At 38.3% G+C, this 24,543-nt stretch overlaps 1 long non-coding RNA gene and 1 pseudogene across 1 annotated transcript; both read left to right on the top strand.

Moving 5' to 3' along the window:
- The first annotated feature begins 4,341 nt into the window (after window positions 1-4,341).
- Window positions 4,342-9,357, top strand: LOC140935475 (uncharacterized). Its single transcript, XR_012165212.1, has 3 exons — window positions 4,342-4,537; window positions 7,537-7,669; window positions 9,246-9,357. It is a non-coding gene; the product is annotated as an uncharacterized lncRNA (long non-coding RNA).
- A 3,767-nt stretch (window positions 9,358-13,124) lies between these two features.
- On the top strand, window positions 13,125-24,333 carry LOC140945826 (von Willebrand factor A domain-containing protein 7-like; annotated as a pseudogene).
- Window positions 24,334-24,543: the final 210 nt, after the last annotated feature.

Genomic DNA, 24,543 nt, shown 5'->3' with positions numbered 1-24,543 from the left:
GGTTTTAGGCCAACCGGGTACGTTCCGTAACAGTACAGTTTTGTACAGTTTTGTATCCTACTTAATCAAAGCGTATCAACATTGCCTTTAACATTGGTCTGACCTAGGGAACTGATTATAAGGCAGGTCTGAAATAGGGTATTGATTAAGGATCAGCTCTGAAATAGGGGAGGAAAAATCTCAGATTTTGGTCTGAAATAGGGTAAAGGTTTCAGGAGGCGTGCCGCACAACCCCGCCCAGTTTTTCTAGAAGTACCCCTCCCCCCGCCCCCCCACCCGCCGGGGATTGCGTGAATAGCGCGCGCACTGCAAAAGATGGTGACGTCACAGCTCATGCAAACCCGACTTTTGGATGGGCTGATTTAGCTACAGAACGCGAACGTCAGTTGACGACGGGAAAGCGCGCGGAAAGGACTAAACGCGACTTTCGTTGCTAATGTGCCGCTCTGTTGTTTGATTTGCGCGCGCCGTCGTCAACTGACGCTCCCTTTCTGTTGCTAAATCAGCCTAGAGTTGTGTTTGCAACAGAGTTTGTAGTAATGACGTCACGATCTTTCACGGGACGCGCGCTATTTACGTGCTATCACTTTGCTCTTTATCTTCGAGATTATCCTCGTCATCAATAAGCAGACCGTCCCATTCCTCTTGTATTCCTATTATTTAAAAAAGTTATGAGGAGTAGAGGGAGGGCGCTTATTCGATAGGGGCGCTTGTTTGATATTATGACCAACGGGGTGAGCGCTTATTCGGGGACAGGCGCTTATTAGAGCATGGGCCCTTACCGAGGAAATACGGTACACAGATACGTAATAGGTTAAATCAAAAAGAGTTAAAATGAACGCACAGGACAGGCCACCAAACGCGTTAAGATGTATTTATACAAAATAGAAATACCGTTTGTTGAAAGGAAAAGTTAACAAGTGCCTCCCTTATTAAGCGCCCTTCTTCCAGTATAAACACCTCTCCTTTTAGCCGAGCTTGGGCGCTTGTTCGAGGAAATACGGTAGTTACATAGCTTGCAAACTATAACGAAGTTTTAAAGAGCTGTCTCGTAACATCACCACTACTATGATTCTAAGAGAAGGGTTGGGAAATGACCTTAATGTCAGAGGTCCCTAGACTGTGACTGCATGCATGCTTATGTTAGAGTTTGTTCTACAGAATTGCAGCTGCAGACTTGTACTAAATTCTTTAACAACTCCAAGTACGGCTTCTATCGGCAGGTTATGGCGCTGATAACGGTCCTGATACCGTTTAATAAAGTCACCTAGTCTGGGAGCTGACGACCAAAATTGTGAATAAACAAAATGACCAGTATTTGGATCTTAACAGGGAAAGACCGTGTCTAAGGGTATCACTATCTTAAGCTATAGATTGTCTTCAGTCACTCCTATACCGGAGAGCTTTTGTGCAGGCACAAAAAGAAAGCATACCCGATAGGGCTTCTGTTCACGCAAAGAAGGGTGATTTCGGTCCGAAAAAGCCCCGGGGGGTTACTTGGGTCAATTTTTGCTAGGTATGTGCCGCTGGCCTCTCAGAGCCCCTACCCCATTGTGGCCAATTATAGACCCCATCTTAGTCACTTTTGAGCAAATATGTAATTTTCGCCATCCCAACTTTCACTTTCACTTTCTATTTTCATGAATTGACCCATTTTTTTAGATTGAATGAGACCACTTTACTTTCCGTCTGCAGTAAAAACATTCTGGTACGTTTGCTAACCGTAAATATGACGAACAGTCTTACCCCCAAAAATCCGAAAATGTGTGACCCCATTCTAGTAACTCTATTGAAAATGCGACCCCATTATGGTCAATCCAGTCGTAAAAATGCAACTCCATCCTGCGGCACATCCCCATTAGCCTCTTATAAGGCAGTACCTCCCCCCCTCCCCCCGGGGGAAACGCAAAGCTGCAACGCGCCGATCTCTAAACAGGAGAGTCACATACCGGATAGGTGTTCATACTTTACCGGATAGCTTTTTGTGTCTGCACGAAAAGTTATCCAGTATAGTGATCAGCCTTAATTATTGCTGTTGTTCTCGTTGTGGCTGTTTGCTACTTCACCCTTCTCCACCCCGCTAAATTGGATTGCGTGACTTACAAACGGCTGCCTGCAATTCAAGATGTGAGCACCGGCATTTCTGTGTCATTCTGTTGTAGCAGTCAGATGTAGTATCTGCGCGGTAATATTTTCAGATACTACATTCTAAGCAATGTTTAACAAATGATCGAGCCGTCGAAAAGATGAAGTCGTAATGAAAAGCCCCGAAAGTTGATCAAATAATTGTATTTGTCTTGTGAATACGTTGACAGTTGCGCGGTGTACAATTACACGTTACAAGACAAAGATCAAACGACTCAATAATCGGGCTAAAATGGCCTTTTGACTCGTCTTTTACAGCAGATTTTAAGGTAAGAACATTTCAAAAGGGTTTCCTATCCGTTTATTATAATCTACTGCGAGTTTAGACAAGTGACGGGACGAAATTTTGTCCGACTCGCAACTTCAAAGTTCGGCCACGGAAGGTCAAATATCTGCATTTTTAACAGATTTTGTAAAGCTCTCGCGTCGCTATTAATCATTTGCCCAAAGACATTTTTACAGGAATCTGTAGACCATCCTTCTAACATTCAACCACCAGCAGCTCAATCAATTTGAAGGTTTCGCACATGGTGAAAATTACGTTTTTTCACGAATTACTTTTACTGAAGTAAATTGTATGCCTTCGAAATTAAATTATATTGTATACAAAGAACAGAGCACTATCTCCCCAAATCATTTTAACAGATATTTAGAAGTTGTAAAAGAAGGCTGTGATGTTTTAAAGACGGTAGAGTAATCGGTTTTTGCACGCGAGGCTTTCAAACCCATGTAATAATTGAGCGACTCAAATGACGATTTTAACGGATTTTGCTTATTTGCATTTATCTCTGAAACAAAAGGATATTTCACCGAAAGAACTATACAGTGATTTTAGTAATACCCTAGCCTATGTAACATTAAAATATGAAAGAAATCGAATTTTCCACCCTTGCCGCGAAATTTTGAATTCGTCTGATTTTTACAGACAGGCGCTCTTAAAAACATAGACATATTTTTAAAAATGTAGAATCCGTTAGTAGCTGTATATTTTCTGCATGCTTAATGAGTAGTGAATTCCCACGCGAAAGCTAAGAGTAACGAAATTTCTACGTGCTCAGTTTTGTTACTCCAAAGTTGACTTCTTCAATTCATAGCAACTTTATTCCTTCAGAAATATTTCCATCTAAAAAAAAATACTGCGAAGTTGTACTCAAAAATACACTATTTATTATGCATGGGGAAATGCAGATTAGAATCACCCTTCATTCCTTTTTTAATAACCAATTCATTCAAAAAAGTCTGTGGGGGTAGGATTGGCCAGGAGTGACTTTAACAGAAAAAGAGATATTCAGTTTTACGGCAACAAGCAGTTTCAATTAAATGTTCGCGTTTGTTTTCCTTCTGCATTTGAAAAATATAAGCAGCAATTGACCTACAAACAAATTTAACAACCCTACTGAAAAAAGAAGAATAGTATTCTCTGAAACCTGTGTTATAGAAGTACCTATTTCGCCGTAGACTTTTCTCGCATGATTTTTTGTAATTAAAAACGAAATGAATTCGATTTAATTGATTTAAATGGCAACAAAACCAAACACTTCAGAAGATTCTCTAGGGTTTTGATTGACCTTTGCCAGTTTCAATACGTTTTGAATGTTCTCCAAAATCTTCTCCGAAATCTGTTTGTATAATTTTTACAAGAAAAGTGTACTTCATGGCATTAAAAAAATAACAAAATATTCTCAAAAATGAAAAGGGGCGTCAAAAAGGGCAAAGATTTGTTTAAAAATTTATTAACCATTTAAGCAATCGCAAATGGTTTTTTTATCATGTAACACCTGACATTCTAGCGAAAATTAGTACAAAGTTTTCTAACATAAAAATCCCAATCGGTCTGTAAAATGTCGATGAAACAGTTTCCCACTCTTTTCTACCGGAACAGTCAACATTAATCAGTTAAGTAATTTGAAAGCATATTATTTGTTGTATTTAGTTGAAGCTATGAGGCATCACATACAAAAATTCACGATAAAAATGTTTGCGAACCACTGTGCCGATAACGACGTCATGCCGTGCTGCCAACCAGGGGACCTGCAGACTTCCCCTAAAATCACTTCACCAACTGTTCAAACTCATCAATTTTTATTGTCATAGAGCAATATTTCCAATGAAATCAAAACAATAACCAAAACCTACAATTAACAGAAACCTCAGAAACTGATTCATCCGATCAGATTTAAACCTATCAGGTTGTTCATTTCTAGGCATTCCTTCCATCTTGGCATTGTAAGCAGAAGTCAAAAGGTATAGAAGATTTTAAGCGTGCACCCCAAAAAGTTGATAATCATGAAGGTAGTTATTGTATTCTTTGCAGTGTTAGTAGTATGTACTGCTTTCGATTTCAATTTTGAAGATTTTGATGACAAAGACGAATTTGAGGACTTGAATAGATGTGAGTAGAAAATTTGTATTTCTCGATTAGTTTTTGTTTTTGCACAGAGAAGAATATAACAAGGAGGAGGAGATTTAAGAGTTTATGGCAACAACAACATCGGACGTAAATTTCTTAGAGAATTTAGAAAGTCAAACATTAACTGGATTAAGAAAAACGGTCGATGGATACTATCGAGAGAAAAAAGTGTTCCTCACTGTAGCCAAATATACCTGGCAAGCACCTCTTCACTTGCAATCCTCTACTTCGAAATCTACCTAAATAATAAATGTCAAACCAAAAAATTGCACGCATGTTGCAAGAAAGACACACACTCAAACTGAAAAAGAAGAAAATGTAGACGTAAAGTAAGAAAATGTAGCTATCCTTGTACATAATTTGAAACAAAATTACGCAGATAAATCTGACCAAGTTACATAAGACAATATACAAATAAGATCAGGACTTTGCGCTTATGAGAAAAAAAGAGAAGAAAAAATGTTTTTCAGTTCCTTTTTTAAATGAAAAAAACCTGGTTACCTCGAGTGTCGATGTATTAGCAAGAAAGAACTAATTTTTTTCCGAAATGGTACAGCCGCAGTTCTACTTGGTCCGGCACCTGAAACACGAGAAGCTGGAGCCGTTTTGAGAGCAAAGGCGGTACCTTATTCAGTCAAGAACCTCAGTCATCAAGTATTGGTCCGCTCAAGGAATCCAACCCGGAACATTCCGCTCTTAACAGACCACCGCTGTACCAACTAAGCTAATAAACCTCTTAAGCTTTTTTTTCTTCTCAATGCAAATATTGTGATGATGCTCTAGAAAACTGTTTTTTTTTTCTTAATTTCGTCTTATTCACCCGAACATGTGTGCCTAATTTATATGAAAAAAAAAAAAAACATGAGGAGGAATTACTTGAGACTAATACATTAAAGAAACCAAAACATACAAGCCTAAGAGATCCACTATTCTGCTGCTCTTGAACATAAACTGACAGCCTGTATGGGTTGTTATTAGTGTGACTACAAATTGTAGAGAGGGTGTTTGCCAGGGCTAGTAATCCTTCATTTAAAATATTTCCAAGGTTTTTAACATCCTTACCTTCTCGTAGATTGTCTTCGAAACATTCGCTTGTTCCTCGGCAGCTGCAGAGTTTGAACAGATATGTTTTTCTTGCAGATACTCATCAAACAGCGGTTAAAATCTGTGGATACTTTCCACTTATTTCCTGCACGAACAAATATACAAACGTAATTATATAGACGTACTTTTTGGTAGAAGATTTCAGGGTCCAAAATTTGTCAGTTCACTAAATCGTAATTAATATGAAAAGTGCTGCTACTATTTCTCTTTTTAATTCTAGATTAAAAGCATTTCTCCTTAGCTGATTCTCCACATTTAGCGTTTTTTTGCTTGCTTTTTATCCTTACATTTATTTGAAAATGATTTCGCCGCTAATTTGTTGTATTTATACTGTGAAGTTGGGGAAGGGGGGGGGGGGAGCTCATAGTAATAACCCCTACGGTCCGTCAATTTGAGCTTCCTCGCCAGAAAAATATTTTTAATTCTTTTACTTACCTCATTAATGGAAATTAGATCGTCATGAAATTAATGCGAATTTTAAAAATTCCCAATTCTCGACACCTTTCTGGAATTCTTGACACCTAAGAAAGAGGAATATTTTATCGAGGGGAAGATCCACCAGTAATAGTGAAGTTGTGAAGAACCTTCAAAGTGGCCAGATTTGTTCGCCAGGAACTGGTACCACCAAAAAAGTTTGCATTTACTTCGGCTTATACCTTAAACTTTGTTCCTTTGTCTCAACAAGTTTTGTTTCTTTGGTTTCTTTGTGAAAGTCGCGTACATTTCCTCCATTTTAAAATTTTCCCCTCTCTGTCGCGACCTCTGTCCTTTGTTCGAAAGTCTTATTCTACTTTTAATAAACAATTATTGGATGAGGTTGAGCATGATATCATGAATTATCAAAACCGAGGTCTGTGTTATCTGCCGAAGCCGAAGGCTGAGGCAGATAATACAGACACGAGGTTTTGATAATTCATGATATCATGCGAAAACCGAATTCAATAATTGTTTTATTATACATTTTTTAAACAATAGGCAAAAGAAGACATTCAGCCATTCTGTTTCTGGAGGGCTTGGTAACCAGGCAGACGTTGAATTTGACATGATAAATGCAATATCTGCAGCAGATATTGCATTTATCATGTCAAGTTCACAAGCTATTGTGAATTGATTGAATGCTCTCGACCAAGATTTTTCATAGCGAGTCTGATGTATAATAATGGGGTTTCAAATTTGTTTAGCGCCAGCTGTTTATGAGGACTTGACCGAGAGATAAGGTCCATCAGAAATGAATACGTATTTTGAATTAATAATAATCCCTTTACTCTTTTGAAAAAATGTGTCTGATTTGCTTTAATCCCTTGGCTGATTTTTTATAACCAACTGACGCTCACAAAATTTGAACCATATCTGTAGTTATTCCATCACTGACGTGAGGCCACTAACGTCAGTGATGGTATAACTGCAAAGTATCTACGATTAACCTCACGTAATAGGCCATTTTACAGTTGTGAGCTTAATATCCTGGCTAGTTTTTGAGTGGACGAGAGGCTGAGGCTGACCTTGGTTTGATACAATCCTCTTTTAATTATTTTTCGTATGGAAATTACGCTTAAAAATTCGTAGTTCGCACAACAAAAACATCATTTACATAATAAAGCAGAAGGGTTGTGTCAAAACAAGGTCAGCTCAACCCTCGTTTTCACCTGTAACTTTAAAATGGGCTATTCTGCAACTGCTGAATAACAACCGAGGTAAACACTTTGAAGAGATTCTGCATGGAAGTGAAATTGTAATTTTTTTGTAATGTGGGTAGAATTGGCAGATCTCAGAGATTATTCACCTCGGCCTCAACCTCATCGACTTGTATAATTTCGTTCATAACATATTCAACCTCGTCATTAATATTATTAACCATTAACTTCCTTGTTCCACAGTAATTCGAGAAACCCGTTCCTGTCGCGGCAAACCTCTCCACAGAATCTGTTTCAAATTTACTAAATTTAGTAAATTGCCCCGGAGAAAAAGACTTTGCAATCTCTGCGAAAAATTTTGCGGGATGAAATGCTGGTAAGTAATAAATTAACAACGAAGTTGAAAGTCCAAGCTTTTTTAGTCCATGAATGGCACAATCTTCTTAATCATCGGATTTTTTATACTTAAGCGGTTAACCCTGACTCAGTAATCTGACGGTTAATACTGTTTGTTTGGGTTTTATTATTGGTTTGCACAAATTTACCATAGGACCTAATAATCTCATTCAAGTGATCACCTTTTTTAGCATTGTACCTTTTCAATAAGGTAAAAACAAGAAGGATATTTTGTTTATCGCACTTAATCCTAACAGGTTAAATTTGCTTAAGTTAACAATCCATTAAGAATTACAAGGAATTCAGAAAAGTTGCCATTAATGTTGAGAGGTCGCAAGAATTGACGCTATTTGCGTGACTGAGTTATTGTTAATAATTACATCAGACAATTTCTCCGTTCTCCCTTAAAGATTTTAGGAACAACAATGCTAAGCTCTCTCTTTTGAAGTCTCTCAATGTCACCTTACAGAAAACGGTGGTAATAAGTTGTGAAAAAATTCGCTAATGTATTTAATTTTTAATTTCCTACCTCCTTTCCTTTTCGTTTATTATCATTCTAAACAACCACGGGCCTAACTTAGTCCCCTGGGGTACGCCTGCCGGAATGTCTCCTAATGTTTTATTTTCACCGTTCGTTTACCATTGGTTAGGAAATCTAAAATCCGACGAATAATGGATTTAGGGAACCTTTAGTTGAAAGTTTCTCATCCACAATGTGGTGGTCTAAGGTGTTGCTACGAGGTCAACTCTAGCAAAACCTCCACCATCATCGGTGCGCTCTGACTAGGAAGCATGACTTAGGTAGCGTTCTAAATCGTCCATCATTAACCCTCTTCAATACAGCGGATTTTTAACATATCTTTTAACCACAAAATCCTCCGAGGCTTTAGATACTACTGCTGTACGAAAAATGCAAATGCAAATGCTCATTTAAAACATTAACTGGAAATGTTTTCGGTATGGGCAAAATGTCCGCCCTTTTCCAGGCCTGAGGAAGGCGACCTTCGCGGTAACAGAGGTTAAGATTTCGGCAGTTGGCCTAGCTAGTGAATCGGAGTCACGTGTGCTTTGTGGAAGTTTCTTGTACACTGACTTAATTGCGACGCTAGGTGGGAACTTAGTGGCGCAACTTTAAGTACGATCTTCCATTACATCAGCTGAAAGGGGATCAAAAAAACTTATGGGGGAGAGGAAGGCCTTATTTTGGAGAATCATTTGCTACTTCGATGTTTTTTAATGACTTGAAAATGCCTCGGCTTCCATGAAAATACCGCTTGTGTTATTTCGGTGTTAAGCTCCCCAGTGTCTCTTCATATAAATGCTATCGGTAAGGTCAGTCAATGGGTACACGAAGAGTCAAACTTATAAACTTCAGACCAGAAGACTCTCGCGTACGAGCTGGTATATTATTTTGTATAACGCTCGGACGTCTCACCTGATTCTTTCTTACGTACGGTAATCGTATATCACGTGACCTTATTGTCTCCTACTCAAGGTGTCTGAGATGTTGGTGATGTTATTGTGCACTCATTAAGGATTTTTTTAACCTTTTGCAGATACATGTCGAGAAGAACCTTATAATGACGATCAAGTTATCTTAATGCACTGAATATCAAATGTGCTTTTAACTTATTTGCCAGTTCTAGTAAACTATTATTACGTACTCAAGTTTGCTTGGCTTTTAAAAGACACTTTTGTAAGAGTAACATGTAAACAAATAGTGATGATCAGAAACGTCTCTCCTACACCCGATGCATATCCATATTAAAACGAATGTAAGGCCCGGGTTGTTTAAAGCAGGGATATGATAACCCAGGGATAAGGCAAAATTTGACCTCAGAACTGAATGTATTCAAAGCAAATTCCTGTAAATTTTATTAGCTTACAGTCTGATGTCTGAATGCCCTACAGAACTTGATAAAATAATTGAAAGTGGAATAAGTACAGAAAATGGTTTCGAACAAAGAAACGGCAACCTCGATTGAACTTTACCCCGGGTTACCTTCTTATTGTCTGATCTATCCTTTTTCTGTTATCATAACTGAATTTCGGAATAAACGATTAAAAAGACTAAAAAATTCCAAGTACATATCTGTAGACAAGAAAACAGGGCTTAAAATTTGGCATACCCCTAGATTAAATTTGACCATCTATCAGGGAACCGACAAGGCTACTATCTTCATGCGTTTTACTCCCATATGAAAGCGACAGGGATGCTCTTCTTCTGAGTTAGAAATTGCAGATTTTGGTCTCACTATAAAAAAACTTTCCAGGGCGGAAAGTCAATTTTTTTTATCCAGAAAAAAATCACTTATGGTTGAGGAACCAGCGCTGTCGGCATACTAGGTTTTGACCCGTTGCATGTGGCAAAATATGGTCTTTCATGAAAAAAAAATGCGGCAATGCTTGTCGCCTTTACATTAACCCGCCTAACGCAAAGCGGATACTGAAGGTGGTTTTCCACTGTCAGCAGGACTGTGGCGTGCGTGCGTACGTGCGTACGGGCGTGTGCGACACTTCATATATTGCTTCTGTTTTATTTACGTGCGTAGGCACGAAAAAATTGTTTTTAGCAATTTTTCCACTTGCTGGGAAGAGTCCCAGAAGTCTTTGCTACAGTTAACTCGACCCAGTTTCCTTCTCGTATCTAAAGTGGCGAATAGATGATATACGCTATCCATATAAAAGTCAATTAATTAACAATAAATGAATGAGGCTGAGTATCTTAAGGAGAATTATGGAGATCGAGGAGAATGTTACGGCCTCGACGGATAACACCCTCCGATATCTCTATAATTCTTCATATGATACAAAAGCCGAATTCAATAATTGTTTTATTATTCATTCAAAAGAATTCCCAGTTTAAAAAAATAGCTCAAACATGCTTACTTCCTTCGATGTTAAGTTCATCTTCTAAAGTGCACGTTTAGGGTTGTTCAGCGCCGCAAATATTCTCCAAATAGCAGATGTCGCCCTTCGAGTTGTCTTCTTGCTGTTCTTGCTATGTTTTTAGCTATTATTTCGCCCGGTCCTTACTCTTGAAACGAGTTAAATGTTCGCCATTTTTGTTTTCACAACCAAAACAACTCAACCTCGTCCCCAGGTCTTCTCGGTTAACGGTGCATTAACCTGCGCGGAAGCTGCACTTTTGACGTCATCGGTTGATTAATCGCAAAATTCTTCCAAATTTTGTCTTCATTAGCTAGGTTTGGTGAATTATGCGTGTGCTTTTAGCCAATCAGAATCGGGAAAATATTTTCAGTGAATAATAACAGCTATTACAATATGGTGTGATGTCATTGAACTTGGGTATACCAGGCAGACAATGCGAACAGCTGCATTGAGAATCCTCTGCAACCGATCTTGTTGGTGTTTTTGGATACTATAGAGCAGGGAGTTGCAGTAGCCGAGATTAGATGTCACAATGGCGTCTATGACGACCTTCTTGACTATACTGAATAGCTTTTGCACCGACACGAACACCATACCGGGCAGGGCTTCTGTTCACACACATAAAGGACGGTGATTCCGACCCAACTTCTGTAACGACATGAAGCAGCGCCGCGCCGATCTCTAAGGTGGAGTGTCACACATCGGAAGGTGTTCATACTTTAGCGGGTAGCTTTTCGTGCTGGTACGAAAAGCTGTCCGATTTAGTGTGAACATAGATACATCTTTTTAATGGAATACAGGACTACGTTCACCCGGACGCTTTTCTTCCCGAGGGCTTTGAAAGTGGTATAACTTTTGGCGATTTCTAAACGGCGGCTAAGGCATGAATGCAGCATTTCACTTTTCGCCAGTTTTCTCGAAAAAGAGAATTCTTTGGTAACTTTGACTGTGATTTTCGAAAATGTTTCACCAAACGGTTTTTTTCGGACTGAACATGAAGAATTTTGAAATTTCAGTTTTGACAACCACTTCTCGATATTTACAGACAGCCGCTCTCAATGTACCAGATTCGATAATTTACTATTCAGTGATATAAACCTGTTTCAAACCTGTTCCCTGGAGGCATTTAACGAGCAGAATGAAAAAGGTGAGTGCGTTGTAGGCAGGGCCACTAACTGAACAGCTAGAACTGGCTACAGTTAAACCTGTATTAGGTGTCAGGTGGAAACAAGTACATCCAAAAAACAATGATTCATATAATGTCACATGTCTGTAGTGGATATGAATTGAGTAAAAATAACAAGGGTCCTTCAATGACTGTCTTTAGGTGCAGCAAAACCTGCACAAAACCTGGAGCAAAATCCAAAATCTGGAGCAAAACCTTAAATAACAGAAACTGGCTTGTGTGACTAAGTACTAAAAAATTGCCGAGCATCTTAGGGACAGTCCTAAGATTGACTCCCTTGTATGGTGTGATCCAAATCATGCGCAGGTGTGGATCCTCAGGGTACCGGCGATGCAGGGAAGTCTGTCTGTCATCTGGTTCACTAGAAACTTATTATTTTCCCCTTTCAATAGGCCACTTTACTAATGACAGCTAACTAAATTCTTCGGTTTGTTATTTTCTTGGGGCGAAAACGGCGGCACTATACATATGCTGCCACAAAACCGTGGAAGGGCTTGTTGCGTAAATAATGAAAATGATAATAGTAATGATAATGATAATATGATAATAGTAATAATAATAATAATAATAATAATAATAATAATAATAATAATAATAATAATAATAATAATAATAATAATAATAATAATAACAATACTTATGATAACAGTCGCCGAGAAATACTATTTAAAAGTGGACAATGTAAAAGCACTTTGCCATGATAAATGTATTTGTTCTTTATGTATGGAACCAGTCTGAACTACAATGGTTCAGTTCATTAAATATATAAAAATATCACTGAACAATACCATTTCTAACATGATGGTGGAATTTTTTTTTCTCGTACTCTGAGACTAACTAGGCATTCTCAAGTGAATAAATTTATTGTAAAAGCTTTTTTTGCCAAGGGCAAGAAAAAAAAACGTAAATCATTCATGATACCCCTAATGAAAACAGAACTTAAGTGGGATCACTGACCAGTGTTTGGGCGGTCATAGAAAAAGATTTTTTCGCTTTAATTTCATCGCTAACAATGGGTTTTCAACAGGTGGTTGTAGAAGACATGAGATTTACATTGCAAACAAGAAATTCAAATCATACAAACATTGAGACTCAAGCTAGATTAATTGGGAAGGAGTGGTAAAGAATAGTGTACTGTAATGTAATATGGTTTTTAAGGATCATATGAAAGGATGCAAGAAAATAAATTCTGAAACAAATTTTAGAGGTTAGCGTCTTTTTAAGGCTTTGTTTTTACCACAGGATAATATCTTATTCAATTATAACTTGAACCCCACTGATCCTCATATCTTCAATAAAACCGTGTTACATTTCGTTTGTGCTTCACTACTCTTTACCAAATTACTTATTTATAGTTTATTTTCAGTTTCAGAAGCAATCGCTATAAATATTCAATTATCCTCTGGCGTTTTGGAGACAAAGAATTAAAAACAAAACACAATACAATCGTGTTGGATTTGTCATGTATCCTATTAACTCTGTGTACCCCAACAGCTGCCCCTTTTCTTAAACCTTGTTATCTCCAACGGCTCTTCACAAAACCTAACGCGTTACATGGCGCTTCATCGTGCGTTTGTGGTTTTCCTGTCGTTCTTTTGCTCTTCTGAAGCATTTTTGTCGTCTTCTCTGCTAACACTTGACAATGTAACTGCGCTTAAAACTCGCGACCATGGCATAATCACAACAATCGGCCTCTTACAAAGTACGGTAGAATATTTAAAGAAGAATCCCCAATATGTCGAACAAGGAAGTGAATCAGCATTGGGAGATTTCTCAGAGTTTTTAATCTCGGCCGATAAACCAACCCAGGTAGAAATGTTTTTTGGGCTAATGAAGTCAAGAATGCGTGTACAAAATGTCATTGCAGAGATACAAAGTTCAAATGTGGAAGTGAATTCAGCGCCTTTGAGGAACATCGCTGCCGTTCATTTTAGCGGAGAACAGTTTAAGGAAGGATCAAAGCGTCTCCAACAATTAAAATCAGGTGATTTTAACATTGTTAAAAGGCGTTAAGTTTGAACACGCTCGCCAGCTTGCTGGTCGATATTTGCACACTTTGCAAGATTTCTACAGTCACTCGAACTGGATCGAACTCGGATATCGTCTCAGCAGAGATAACAATATTCCTTTAGAATCAGTCACTTCTAACGGAAATGAAGCTACTTGTATTCCCTGTTCAATAGCGGCTATGGAATCAAACGATGACTGTAACGAGAGGTTGATAACAGAGAAACTTACAAGTGGATATCAGGAAGGACAAAACATTTTAAAGCCAGCAAACGCTAGCAAATGTGACCATGGTGGTTTTATAGACAGTAGAACCGCCACAAGGGGCGGAATAAATAAAGATACGGCGTCAAGGCTGTGGTCACCTCACTATAAGTAAGTAACGAAAAGTAATTTGATATGTTTTCAAATGTATTGAAACGGCGGTATATTTTTTACGAAAGAAAATTTTGACTTATAAATACAGTATTAAATTTACCTGTTTGATTCTCTTATTGTTCAAGGATATAGCAGCGTGAAATGTAAATAATAAACTTGCATTTTTTATTTACTAAAAACTAAGTCTTCTTAATCTATTTGCACACACTTCTCAATCGTGAATTAATATATTTACACTCCTCTCATTCCAAGACCAGTTGATACTTGATAGCCGCTCTGACTACTTAACATGATCAAAAGTGATAAAGAATCAAAAAAGCGAGGATCACCAACTTAGCTAATTCAGATAGCTAAGAGCACATTAATAATTAAGAACGAACGCTGCGTCTGCAATTTTACATCTCACCTTTTTCTCCGGACACAAAAATAAAAAAAATAAAAAAAAGGAGGGGAACACTGAAATTGCAAGTGAAATTTTCTTGACTCAAAAAATATTTTGTGACAGGACTTCAAGAAAAATCTGGAAACAAACAATATAATGGTCTATATTTTACACTTAATGTTTGTTTCTTGCGGCAATTATTTTTCTAGTAGGCTTCTACAGATGTATTGCAGCTGTAACAAGGGTATCTTACTATTATTTTACAAGAAAATTTTTGAACTGAGTCGATGACACTACTCGGAATAGCCCACGTTCGATACATTAAAATTCTAACACGACTCCGAGGCTTTCTGGTTTTTTTTTCTTATTATATTGGGATTAGTTTTCTTTGTGCTCAATTCTCTTCTGGGAATTGAGAGACAATGGAGTCGGTCAAAATTTGCAATTTTCACCCTAAAGCCTCATGTTAGAATTTTAATGCATCGAACGTGGGCTATTAATTATCCAATGCCTGCGGCGCTTTCTCAATCATGATTGAAAAAGCCCAAAGAATACATTAGCAATTCAAATTACAGAGATAAAACAACAATGTTTAAAAAAGTGAGCCGTAGGCTTATTTTCAAATGAATAAAATTAGATATTAAATTCATGTTAACATCGAATTATCCACGAAGGCAGCAAAATTTTGGAAGTGCAAATTTATGCTCTAAAACGAATAAACAATTGTGTCATTTGACAACTCCTATCAGTCATCACTTTGTAAACTCTGTATGTATCATTAAGTTGTTCTAAAGACCAGCCAAACTCATCAGTTAATTTTTAAAATTTATAAAGAGGGAAGTACTAAAAGTTGATTTAATTGCAAAAAAAAAAAAAATGATGATGATAATAATAATAATAATAATAATAATAATAATAATAATAATAATAATAATAATAATAATCATAATAATAACAAATTAAAGTAAAAAAAAGATGTATTTGATTGAGTAAACCTATCTTATTTTATAATTAAATTGCGTGATAACTTTGCGAACACCAATGCCACACTTACCTAGCCTGCGAGCAAGCTTTCCTAGGGACCCACCCCATGAAGGCTTGCTCGCCGGCTAACACTTTCCTTTCACTTTCCATTACCAGACTTCACGCGATTGCCGCAGAAGTTGCCATTGAAGCAACAAAGGTGTTCTTCGAAGATGTACGAAATGTGGTTGGTGACGAAATATTTGCACGCTTTTTAGATCTTCTGGCGGTACGAACATTGGTGCTTGTCATAGATGATACTGCCAGCATGGGAGGTATGTCTGTTAATTTACTATATTCACACTGCTTGATCAGTTGTAAAATGGTTGCAGTCAAAATGGTTTCAGTAACAAATAAATCTGTAACTAAATAACTAACCAAAAAGGAGAGAAAGAAAGAAAGAAATGTGGAAGAAGTGCTTCGAATGAGAATGATGTATCCATCTTAGAGATGCGTAGTTCGCTTTTCAAAACATGTAGTTAGCTTTCTTACAAACGAATTAGAAAGTAAGCCTGAAAGGAAAAAAAACTCACAATGTTTACGCTTTTTGTCACCAGAGGAGATCAAGTCAGTAAGGAAATTATCTACTGAGTTTGTGCGCAGCAGTAACAATTCTTCGTCCAATACTGGCTTTGTCTATATTCTCGTACCATTTAACGAGCCAGGTACGTAAAATGTTTCTCCCTTTTTTTCATATTGTAAGAAACTAAAAAATAAATAGTCTCAGTAACTTATACAGAGGAAAAAAAAGCCGCTCACTTGAAACTGTATACTAAGCGAGGTCTTGTCTTTGAAGAAGGGCCGGCCAGGAAGTTGTTTCTCGTTATATTAAAATTAAGTATTCTCATCTGACGTATTGAAATGTTGTTGATTGCTCTCATAGACGTGGGTCCAGTAACGGTAACTAGTGTCCCGGATGAAGTGATAGAAGCTGTCAATTCTCTCAAAACCAACAGAGGAGGAGACTGTCCTGAACTAGGCATGACCGGATTATACAAGGCACTTCTTCAAAGTCTCCACGATTCTGTGATATATTACTTCTCTGATGCTGATGCAAAAGATGTTAACTTGGCACCAGTCGTTCTGATATTGGCAAAACAAAAGAGAGTGAAATTGAATTTTATATTGACTGGACAGTGCTCGTTTAATCGTAAAAGAAGATCTACCGGTGACAGTCCTCAACTAGGGTCACAGGCTCTGTATACCAGCTTAGCTGCAGCCACTGGTGGACAAGTACTTAAGATTCAAAAGAGCAAGGTCAGGGTGTTTGTGGATATCATTGGATCGAAAATTTCAGACAGAGATTCTAACGATCTAATCGAGGTAAGAATTGTACTATTCTCTCTTGCTTTTTATTTTTCAGTGATGTACAGTCGACTCCCGATAACTCGAACCTTCGAGGGAAATCGAAAAAAAAGTCGAGTTATCAGAAGTTCGAAGCAAATAACCAGAAGTAAGAAAATAAGCGCGAGGTTTGAGTTATTGGGAGTCGACTGTACCACTCTACGATGCCTGGTCATTTGAGCTGTCTGTAAAGTTTTCGACATATCCTTCGAAGCTGAAGGCGAATTTGCTAGGAGTTTTTCTAGTTCTCCATAACATACGAAAGCAGAATTCAATAATTGTTATATTATTCGTTAAAATATTTCCAAGCTAAAACATCCATACCACTGCATAAAATGTCCTCGAAACATTTGCCAGTTTCTCAGAACTTTCAGAATATGATCAGATGTCCTCGTCTTACAAAGTATTCTTTAAAAGTCAGTTGTCATTCTTCAAGTGGCATACTTGTGTCGATTTGTGCAGTTTTGTAAACTTTTTTCTTGATGGATCACTTGTTAAGCCGCCGTGCCGAAAGGGTCGGTAACACTCTCCTTTCAGCATATTTTTGATATCATATCAGGGGTTATCCTATAATTTATAATCAAACAGATTGTGGAAGGTGTTTTCTGCGCGTTTCGCAAAGTCAATTACTGGAAAAGGTCACTAAAGGCTTGTGTCATAGTTTGATGCGAGATTTGTCTTTTGTAATCACTCATTTGAATCGTTTCAGGTAGTGTTACTGCATGCGAGTAGCGAGTCAAAAGAAGAAGTCCGAGGTATATCATATTTCATTGAGGTGGACGATACTTTAAAAGATATTCTTATAGTACTTTCTGCTGAAGGAGATCCCAGCGTAACACTGATCAACCCATCAGGTAAGATGACTCAGTACCCTCAGTGTAGTCATCAGTGAAATGTAATTATTACACCTCATCAAATCAACTCATGTTGAAGTGTGTGTCCCCAGTTTTAAACACGGTTGGTGATTCTTTCCTCAGTAGGGAGAACTTTTTTCTAACGACTTAGATTATTGCTTTGTCAGAGAATTGTTTCCTCTACGGCTGATCCAGCCATGATTCTGATGTGAAACTACAAAAGTTATGGAAGGAGCGCGTCCTTGCAGCGTACAAATTTTGCAGCTTATAATAAATAATATTACGCTGACTATATCTTTATCCCTGTACAAACTTGTACCATACAGATACAGCTTTAGAGAAAGGTAACTAAATCAGTACTTTCTTTAGTTGGGGAACATGGTGTAAACTAAACCGTAATCGCAAACCAACTCTTCACCTCTATGACTACCCGCCGGTAGTAACCAATATACCTAAAGAATGAATGATAAATCATGGAGGTATCATAAACCTGAAGTCTGAACACTATTTGAGAAATAAAACAGCACCAAAAATTGCAGCCATTTGACTAAAGAAGAGGCCAAAATAACAAGTTTGTTCCATCCAATAAAACCCGAAAGAGGAAAAAAGCGCAAACTAGAGAAAGCGAAAAGGGAAGGAGGGGAGAAGAAAAAAAAGCAACCCTTGCACTATCATTTTTGTTTAACGAAAAAACATACTTGACGGAAGAGGTCTATTTTGACGTTTTACTTAAAAAATTCAGCTAGTTCTCATTTGCTTAATTCATTTCCTCCTAAACGAAATACGACTGACGTCAAAAATAGGCTTACGTTGCTGCGAAACGAATACCATCGCATACTTTCATGAAACTCCAGGTTCTGATGTTACTTTCATGTCGGGCAGGACTCCACAGATCTGACAGATTAGTCTTTTTGTTGTTTCCTGGTAACCAATTAGTTTCAGCTTTATTTGTAAAAAAAGTCCAAAGTTTGAATAGTTGACAGTCGATTAGAGCTATCGGCAATCCTTGTGAGACAAGCTTTGTTCATGAATAAAATCGAACTTTTCTTCTAGCTGACCAGCCAATAAAAGTAAAGACGAATCCTTTCGAACGCGTGCATGTGACTGAAGTTGGAAGTTTTAAGGGCGGCCCCTTGGAGGTTCGTGTGCAGTGTACTGGGCCTTTTAGTCTACAAGTGACTGGCCGCAGTGCCCTGGACTTCAGTTATCAGCTGACCACGGTACATGACACAGATTAAGCCCAAACTAAGCGTCTACTTGGTAGCCCTGTAAAAGGTAACGCCCCGTCTTTGCCTTAAAATTGTCTTTGATTTGGTTACCTAACTTTTTTTTGTCTCAGTATCATTCGAGTTTTTGTTGCTGTGATATTGCTAAACCAGGCTTTCAGAGACTTGATGACAAAATTGATTGGATTGTTTTAGTGATACTTTGGCTTAGCTTTGATTCTGACTGTCATTTACTGATATAAACGCTATGAACTCCTCACTGACTTTACAGGACAATTATTTTGCAACAATCAAAGGGAAAAAAAGCGTAGTTATGTACCCTAAATGAATTCTTAATCGTTACTCAGTGCGCTGTGTGCTGAATTGTTTAAAGAAACGTAAACAAAAGCGGGATATATTCTCATTGTTTCTCTCTTTGGTTTGACTGGACTGAATTGTTTTTTTGCTGTGTACTTTACAGGTCAAACATTGCTGATTAACATGGCTTTTACACATCCAGAGCTTGTGAATGAAGTGAATTCGCTGTCATTAGTGAATGTGAATGGTACAGTTATGGAGACGTTTACTGTGAAGAAAGGTCAAGGAATGTACAGCGGTTCATTTTATGCTCTGTTCACTCCATCTGTTGAAAGATTTCGCTTCCAACTGACTGGAAGAACAACACATGGAAAATTACTGAAGAGAGTAAAACCAACTGAAATCAAAATAGAGACAGTTGAACTTGGCTTTGATGGCCTTCAACTGCTTGATAACTTGAGCAGAATTTACCCTGGCGTGAGAAGCAAAATTCCACTAAAGATAACAAACATAGGATCCGCCCAGAACTTTACTTTAAAGGCTGTTGATGACTTAGGATTTGTTAAGTCTCTGGTACCTAGTAATTGTCTTGTTCCTAAGAATGAGACAGTTGATTTTTCATTATTCGTGGAAGCACCAAGTAATGCTTCACAAGGAGAGACCAGTACTATTGCCATTTATGCAACACCAAAAAGCAGCCATCAGCCGTCCAACTACATCTTGTTTTATGTTGGTGTCACAGTTCAGGTGAGAAAGAGGCTAACCACGTCATATCTGTAGATAGAGCATGATATCGGGGGTTTCATAAGGATTCAAAAGATTGACTTTTGCTTTCTAGTTAAACAGAAGTCCAAGCTAAGACACAACAGAGCTAGAGTTCTCGATAAGTGCGTAATGTTGAGACAACATACGTGTACACCAACTCAAGCTATTGCCAATTACAATTTTAACCATCAATATCACAAGTTAGGTTCGTACAATGGTGATATACAGGGACCGCGGAGCAAGGTGAAAAGTGGCAGGGCTGACAATTGAAAATAATTTTTTCATATTGAAAATCGAAAAAACGAATAAAATCATAGTATTTGATTTGTTTCTGTCGCGTGACTTTGCATACTTTATCCAGTGTATTTGTTGCTCTTTATAGGTCGGCCAACTTACACGGTCAGTTCAGATTCAATGCAAGAAAAGACGCGATTACAATTTTAGTATAGAAAATACTACACTGAAGTGATCTGAAAAATTTCTAACTATGGCCGTTCACTGTTCAAGTAATGTTATTCTTCTTGCCATCGAATATTTCATTCGAAAGGAGAAACTGACAAAAGATAAAACTTTTATCAACTCAAAACAACTACTCACCTTCGTTTGGCTTGAAAAAGCTGGTAATTTTCTTCATTTCGTCTGATAAAACTGATAAAAAACTCTGCCGGAGCTGGAAATACAAAACACGCTGCCGAAAGAAGCGAAGGAGTGACCAAGGCATGGCGTTTGATCAAGGGGCAAGTCGGCCCCAGAGCACAATTACCGCGAAAAGCACAGGAGCCCCACAAAATGCCTGGCGTTTGAAATTAAAGAAAATACAGAGAATATAGCGGAATATAGACGGAAAAAAACTTGTTTCAAGTCTTTTTTTTATTTTAATTATTTTTCTTTTTAGCGCCAAAAGTGGGGGCGGGGACGCAAAAAAGTGGTGGGGCCGCGGCCCTACCAGCCCCTCCCCCTCCGCGGTCCCTGATATATCAAGCACTTGAGCAAAGAGGATGAAACAGCGATATGGAACATTACACGTCTCAGGTTGCTGGGCCGTTTACCGCTCCATGGGTAAAACAACAAAGAAGTCGTCAATGACGAAAGACAAATAGCCCGCGAGCCGAAGCTCTCGACGGGCAAAGAAAGAGGAGGGAAGTTCCTTCACCATTGCCCCCTCCGAGAGTTTGCACGCAGGTTACAAATCAGACACCGTCTCGTTTTTGTTTTTTCTTTTTTAGGAAAATGACATCTTTCCACCAATATGCGAAGTTGTAAGCCGAGAAGAAGAAAATTGTGATGCTATATACAGCCTATCAAATTGTTCAAGTAGGACTTGGAATGCATCCATAAAAGTTTCTGACACGGGAAAAGGATTACTCAAAGTAACGGCTAAGGGCTCCAACACTGGAAATTTAAACGGTATGGCTTTGAGTTTGTCTAAGAAAACATAGTAGTTGTCTGAAAAATACAAGTTGTGACATATACAGGGTGTCCCAAAAGTTCGTTCCTCTACTGTATAAGTCTGTAATGCCGTACGGTTGGACTTATTAAGCAAATCGTTTCAACAAAAGTTATGTGTCTTTCAATATAATGTATTATTTCATCCTTTTTGTACCATTTTTTAACTTGTATATACGATTTGTGTACTTTCGCGCCCAAGGCGCGCGTGCGCGAGTATATTTTCCTGCCGCATCTTTTTTTGTATTTTAAAGCGCGAATTTCTCGAACTCCCTCCTTGTTTTTTGCAAATATCATGAAAGACAAAACCCTCTTAACGCAAATACTTCACTCTAAGTCTGGAGCATGTTCATGAAAAGCGAAGGTTGGAGGCCCCTGAGATGGCAAATATAAAAACTGCTCACGAGGTTGAAAAGCTCATTTTCCATGACATTATCACTGCAGTAGTATTGGACAACATTTGCTTCCAATACATATCCATCACAAGACTGGCAAAATAAATTTTTCATTTCTTTGCCAACAGTTACACCATTTGAGGAGGGGAACCCCAACTCGTCTGTGACAGCAATCTATACGTCTACTTGTTGCCATCCCACAGCCAATATCATAGCAGTTGATGTAGTCGGTAACACAGGTTCGTGCAAATTAAGTGCAGTAACGCGGGTTTTAAAGATTCAAGCCCAGACCAAGTACACAGAACTAAACCTCATGCCAGGAGAAACAACCAGACTTGAGTTTAAAATTAAAAACTTAGGTACCAAAGGGTCTTTTACCACACGCGCGTCTGAAAGCAAACATTTTACTGGCTATGTTATTCCACTCAAGTTTGATAACTTAGATCATAAACAGGAAGCAAGAGGTGAAATTGTTATAACTGGTCAGAAAGACACAGGATCTAAGAAGGCAAGTCTTGTGATTAACGCTGAACCGCTGATAAAAACGACGAATGTTACACGCGTGCAGTTATTTGAAATTACTGTGATTGTGGGAGCAAAAGAAGAGAGAACGCCGCAATTCACACTGAACAAGGATGCTGTTCTCAAGAGCGTGGTACCTAACAGAAAGGTGAACATCAAGGCTGGAGCTAACGTGACAATCAACTTTACTGTTATAAATGAAGGTGCGGAGAATAATTTCACCCTCAAGGTAAGATCGATACTGAACCTTAAAACTACCGCCTTGAACCTCCATTAAATGGCCATCCTCAGGGTACCAGCAAGCGGCAACTAGTCAATCAATAAAGGGTCGTCATAAATAATAGTGATCTTTAGCAGAAACATCACTTTATTTTGAAACAAGCAAGAGACGGGAGCGGCATCACTGGTTCACAACCAGTCCTTACCTTCTATCTCGGACTTTATCTTGGTTACTCATGATATTTTAGTCATAAAGCTAAACTAAGGGCTTGTTTACATGGAGGTGGGGGATCCCAGGTAGGTGAGGGAACCCGCGACGAGTCACCCCACCTATCATGTAAATGTGATCAAATTAAAATAGTAGATTATATGGACAGGCGGGTTACCTCACCTACCTGAGGTCCTCCACCTCCATGTAACCAGGTCCTAAGTGTATCAAGCGCTCGGTGACCGCTTAACAGAAGCTAACAGAGATGACAACTATAGGAGAACTGTCTACAGGTCGGCCAAAAGGTGGCAGTGTTTAAAAGACGTTTCATTTACAATTCTTTCTTTCATCTTTTCCGGGACTTTGAGTTCCTGCCGCTTAATGTAGGCTCAAAAATAGATCAGTTAATACACCTTTAAAGGTACTTCAATCACAGCAAATGATTTCTTATTTGATACCAAGTATCGCAGCTTATATTGCAGGGCTGGTATATCGATTACACAACCACGAATAACAGTTTGAAACAAACACAAATTTTGGCGTTATATCCTTACTTCCAGGTTTCAAGTCATGTTTTCCTGAAATGTAACGTAACTCCAAAGTCAGCCTACTTACAGCAAAACCAGAGTATTTTAGGACATCTAACGGTCAAGGCGTTACTTTCTGCAGAGCCTCAGAGCAGCAGGCGAGTCACTGTGTCAGCGGTATCTTCAACAGAAAATACAGAAAAGGTTATATTCACTCTTGAAGTAACTATTCAAGAGAACAGAATTGTAGAAAATGAGAAGGAAAGAGAGAAGGAAATGGCGGAGGCGGAGAAGGAAATGGGATTTTTCCTAATAATTGGAATTGTACTCGGAGTTTTAATATTGCTTGCTTTGATTTTGTTCGTGATGTGTCTACGAAATAAGAGAAAACGAGGATCCTGGACTGTCTGGAAGTCAAAATCTACAGACTTGCAAAAAGAAAGGGTGAGAGTGGAGATCTCAAAGTCAGAAAAAAGTGTTGGTAAACCTGAAATAGTCTGAATTTTTCAATGAAGTACGTTAACTTACTGCTGCCGCCATGTTAAATCTGTTGATCAAACTGTCGTATCATCTTCAAATGGTCAAGCGTGAAGGCAATCCAACTGACACGAAGTAACTTCATTGGTTTAGCAAATGGAGGAAAAACAGCCGCACAGAGGTTGCTAAAGATACGACATGCAGCCAAAGCAAAAGTGAGCTGAAAAGCTATTGAGTGCTATCTTTTCGAGACCACACATTTTTTATCTGTGGCTAAATTGTTCAAACATCACAGCGATAGCCACCCCTATAGAGTTTCTAACCCTGAGAAAGCGAAGAGCTTATTTTGAGAGTCGTTTAACAAAAATACAGAAACTAACAGTCCGGCGAACACTCTCTCAAGATCCTGATTCGGAAGTGGCGTTGTCTGACTGCACAGTTAGCCGATATCGTCGTCCTTTCTTATATATTTTAGTTGTAATCTCATTTAAACATTTGTACAAGTAAAAAAAAGCTTTAAGTATTCTGGTTCAATTGTTCTAGTGCCCAATTATTTAGTATAACCATTTTTGGCTCTCGGAAGTGGTCCAGCCGAAAATCATGCTTTTAGGGCCGATCATATCAACAAACCTTATTTTGGCGTGTTGATAAGATTTTAAGGTGACATTTGGCAAGGAATGCAAACCACGTTGCAATGTTTAAGGAG

This window comes from Porites lutea, chromosome 1 (assembly GCF_958299795.1).
Source record: "Porites lutea chromosome 1, jaPorLute2.1, whole genome shotgun sequence".
NCBI classification, from domain to species: domain Eukaryota; kingdom Metazoa; phylum Cnidaria; class Anthozoa; order Scleractinia; family Poritidae; genus Porites; species Porites lutea.
This window is presented reverse-complemented; position numbering and strand designations above follow the sequence as displayed.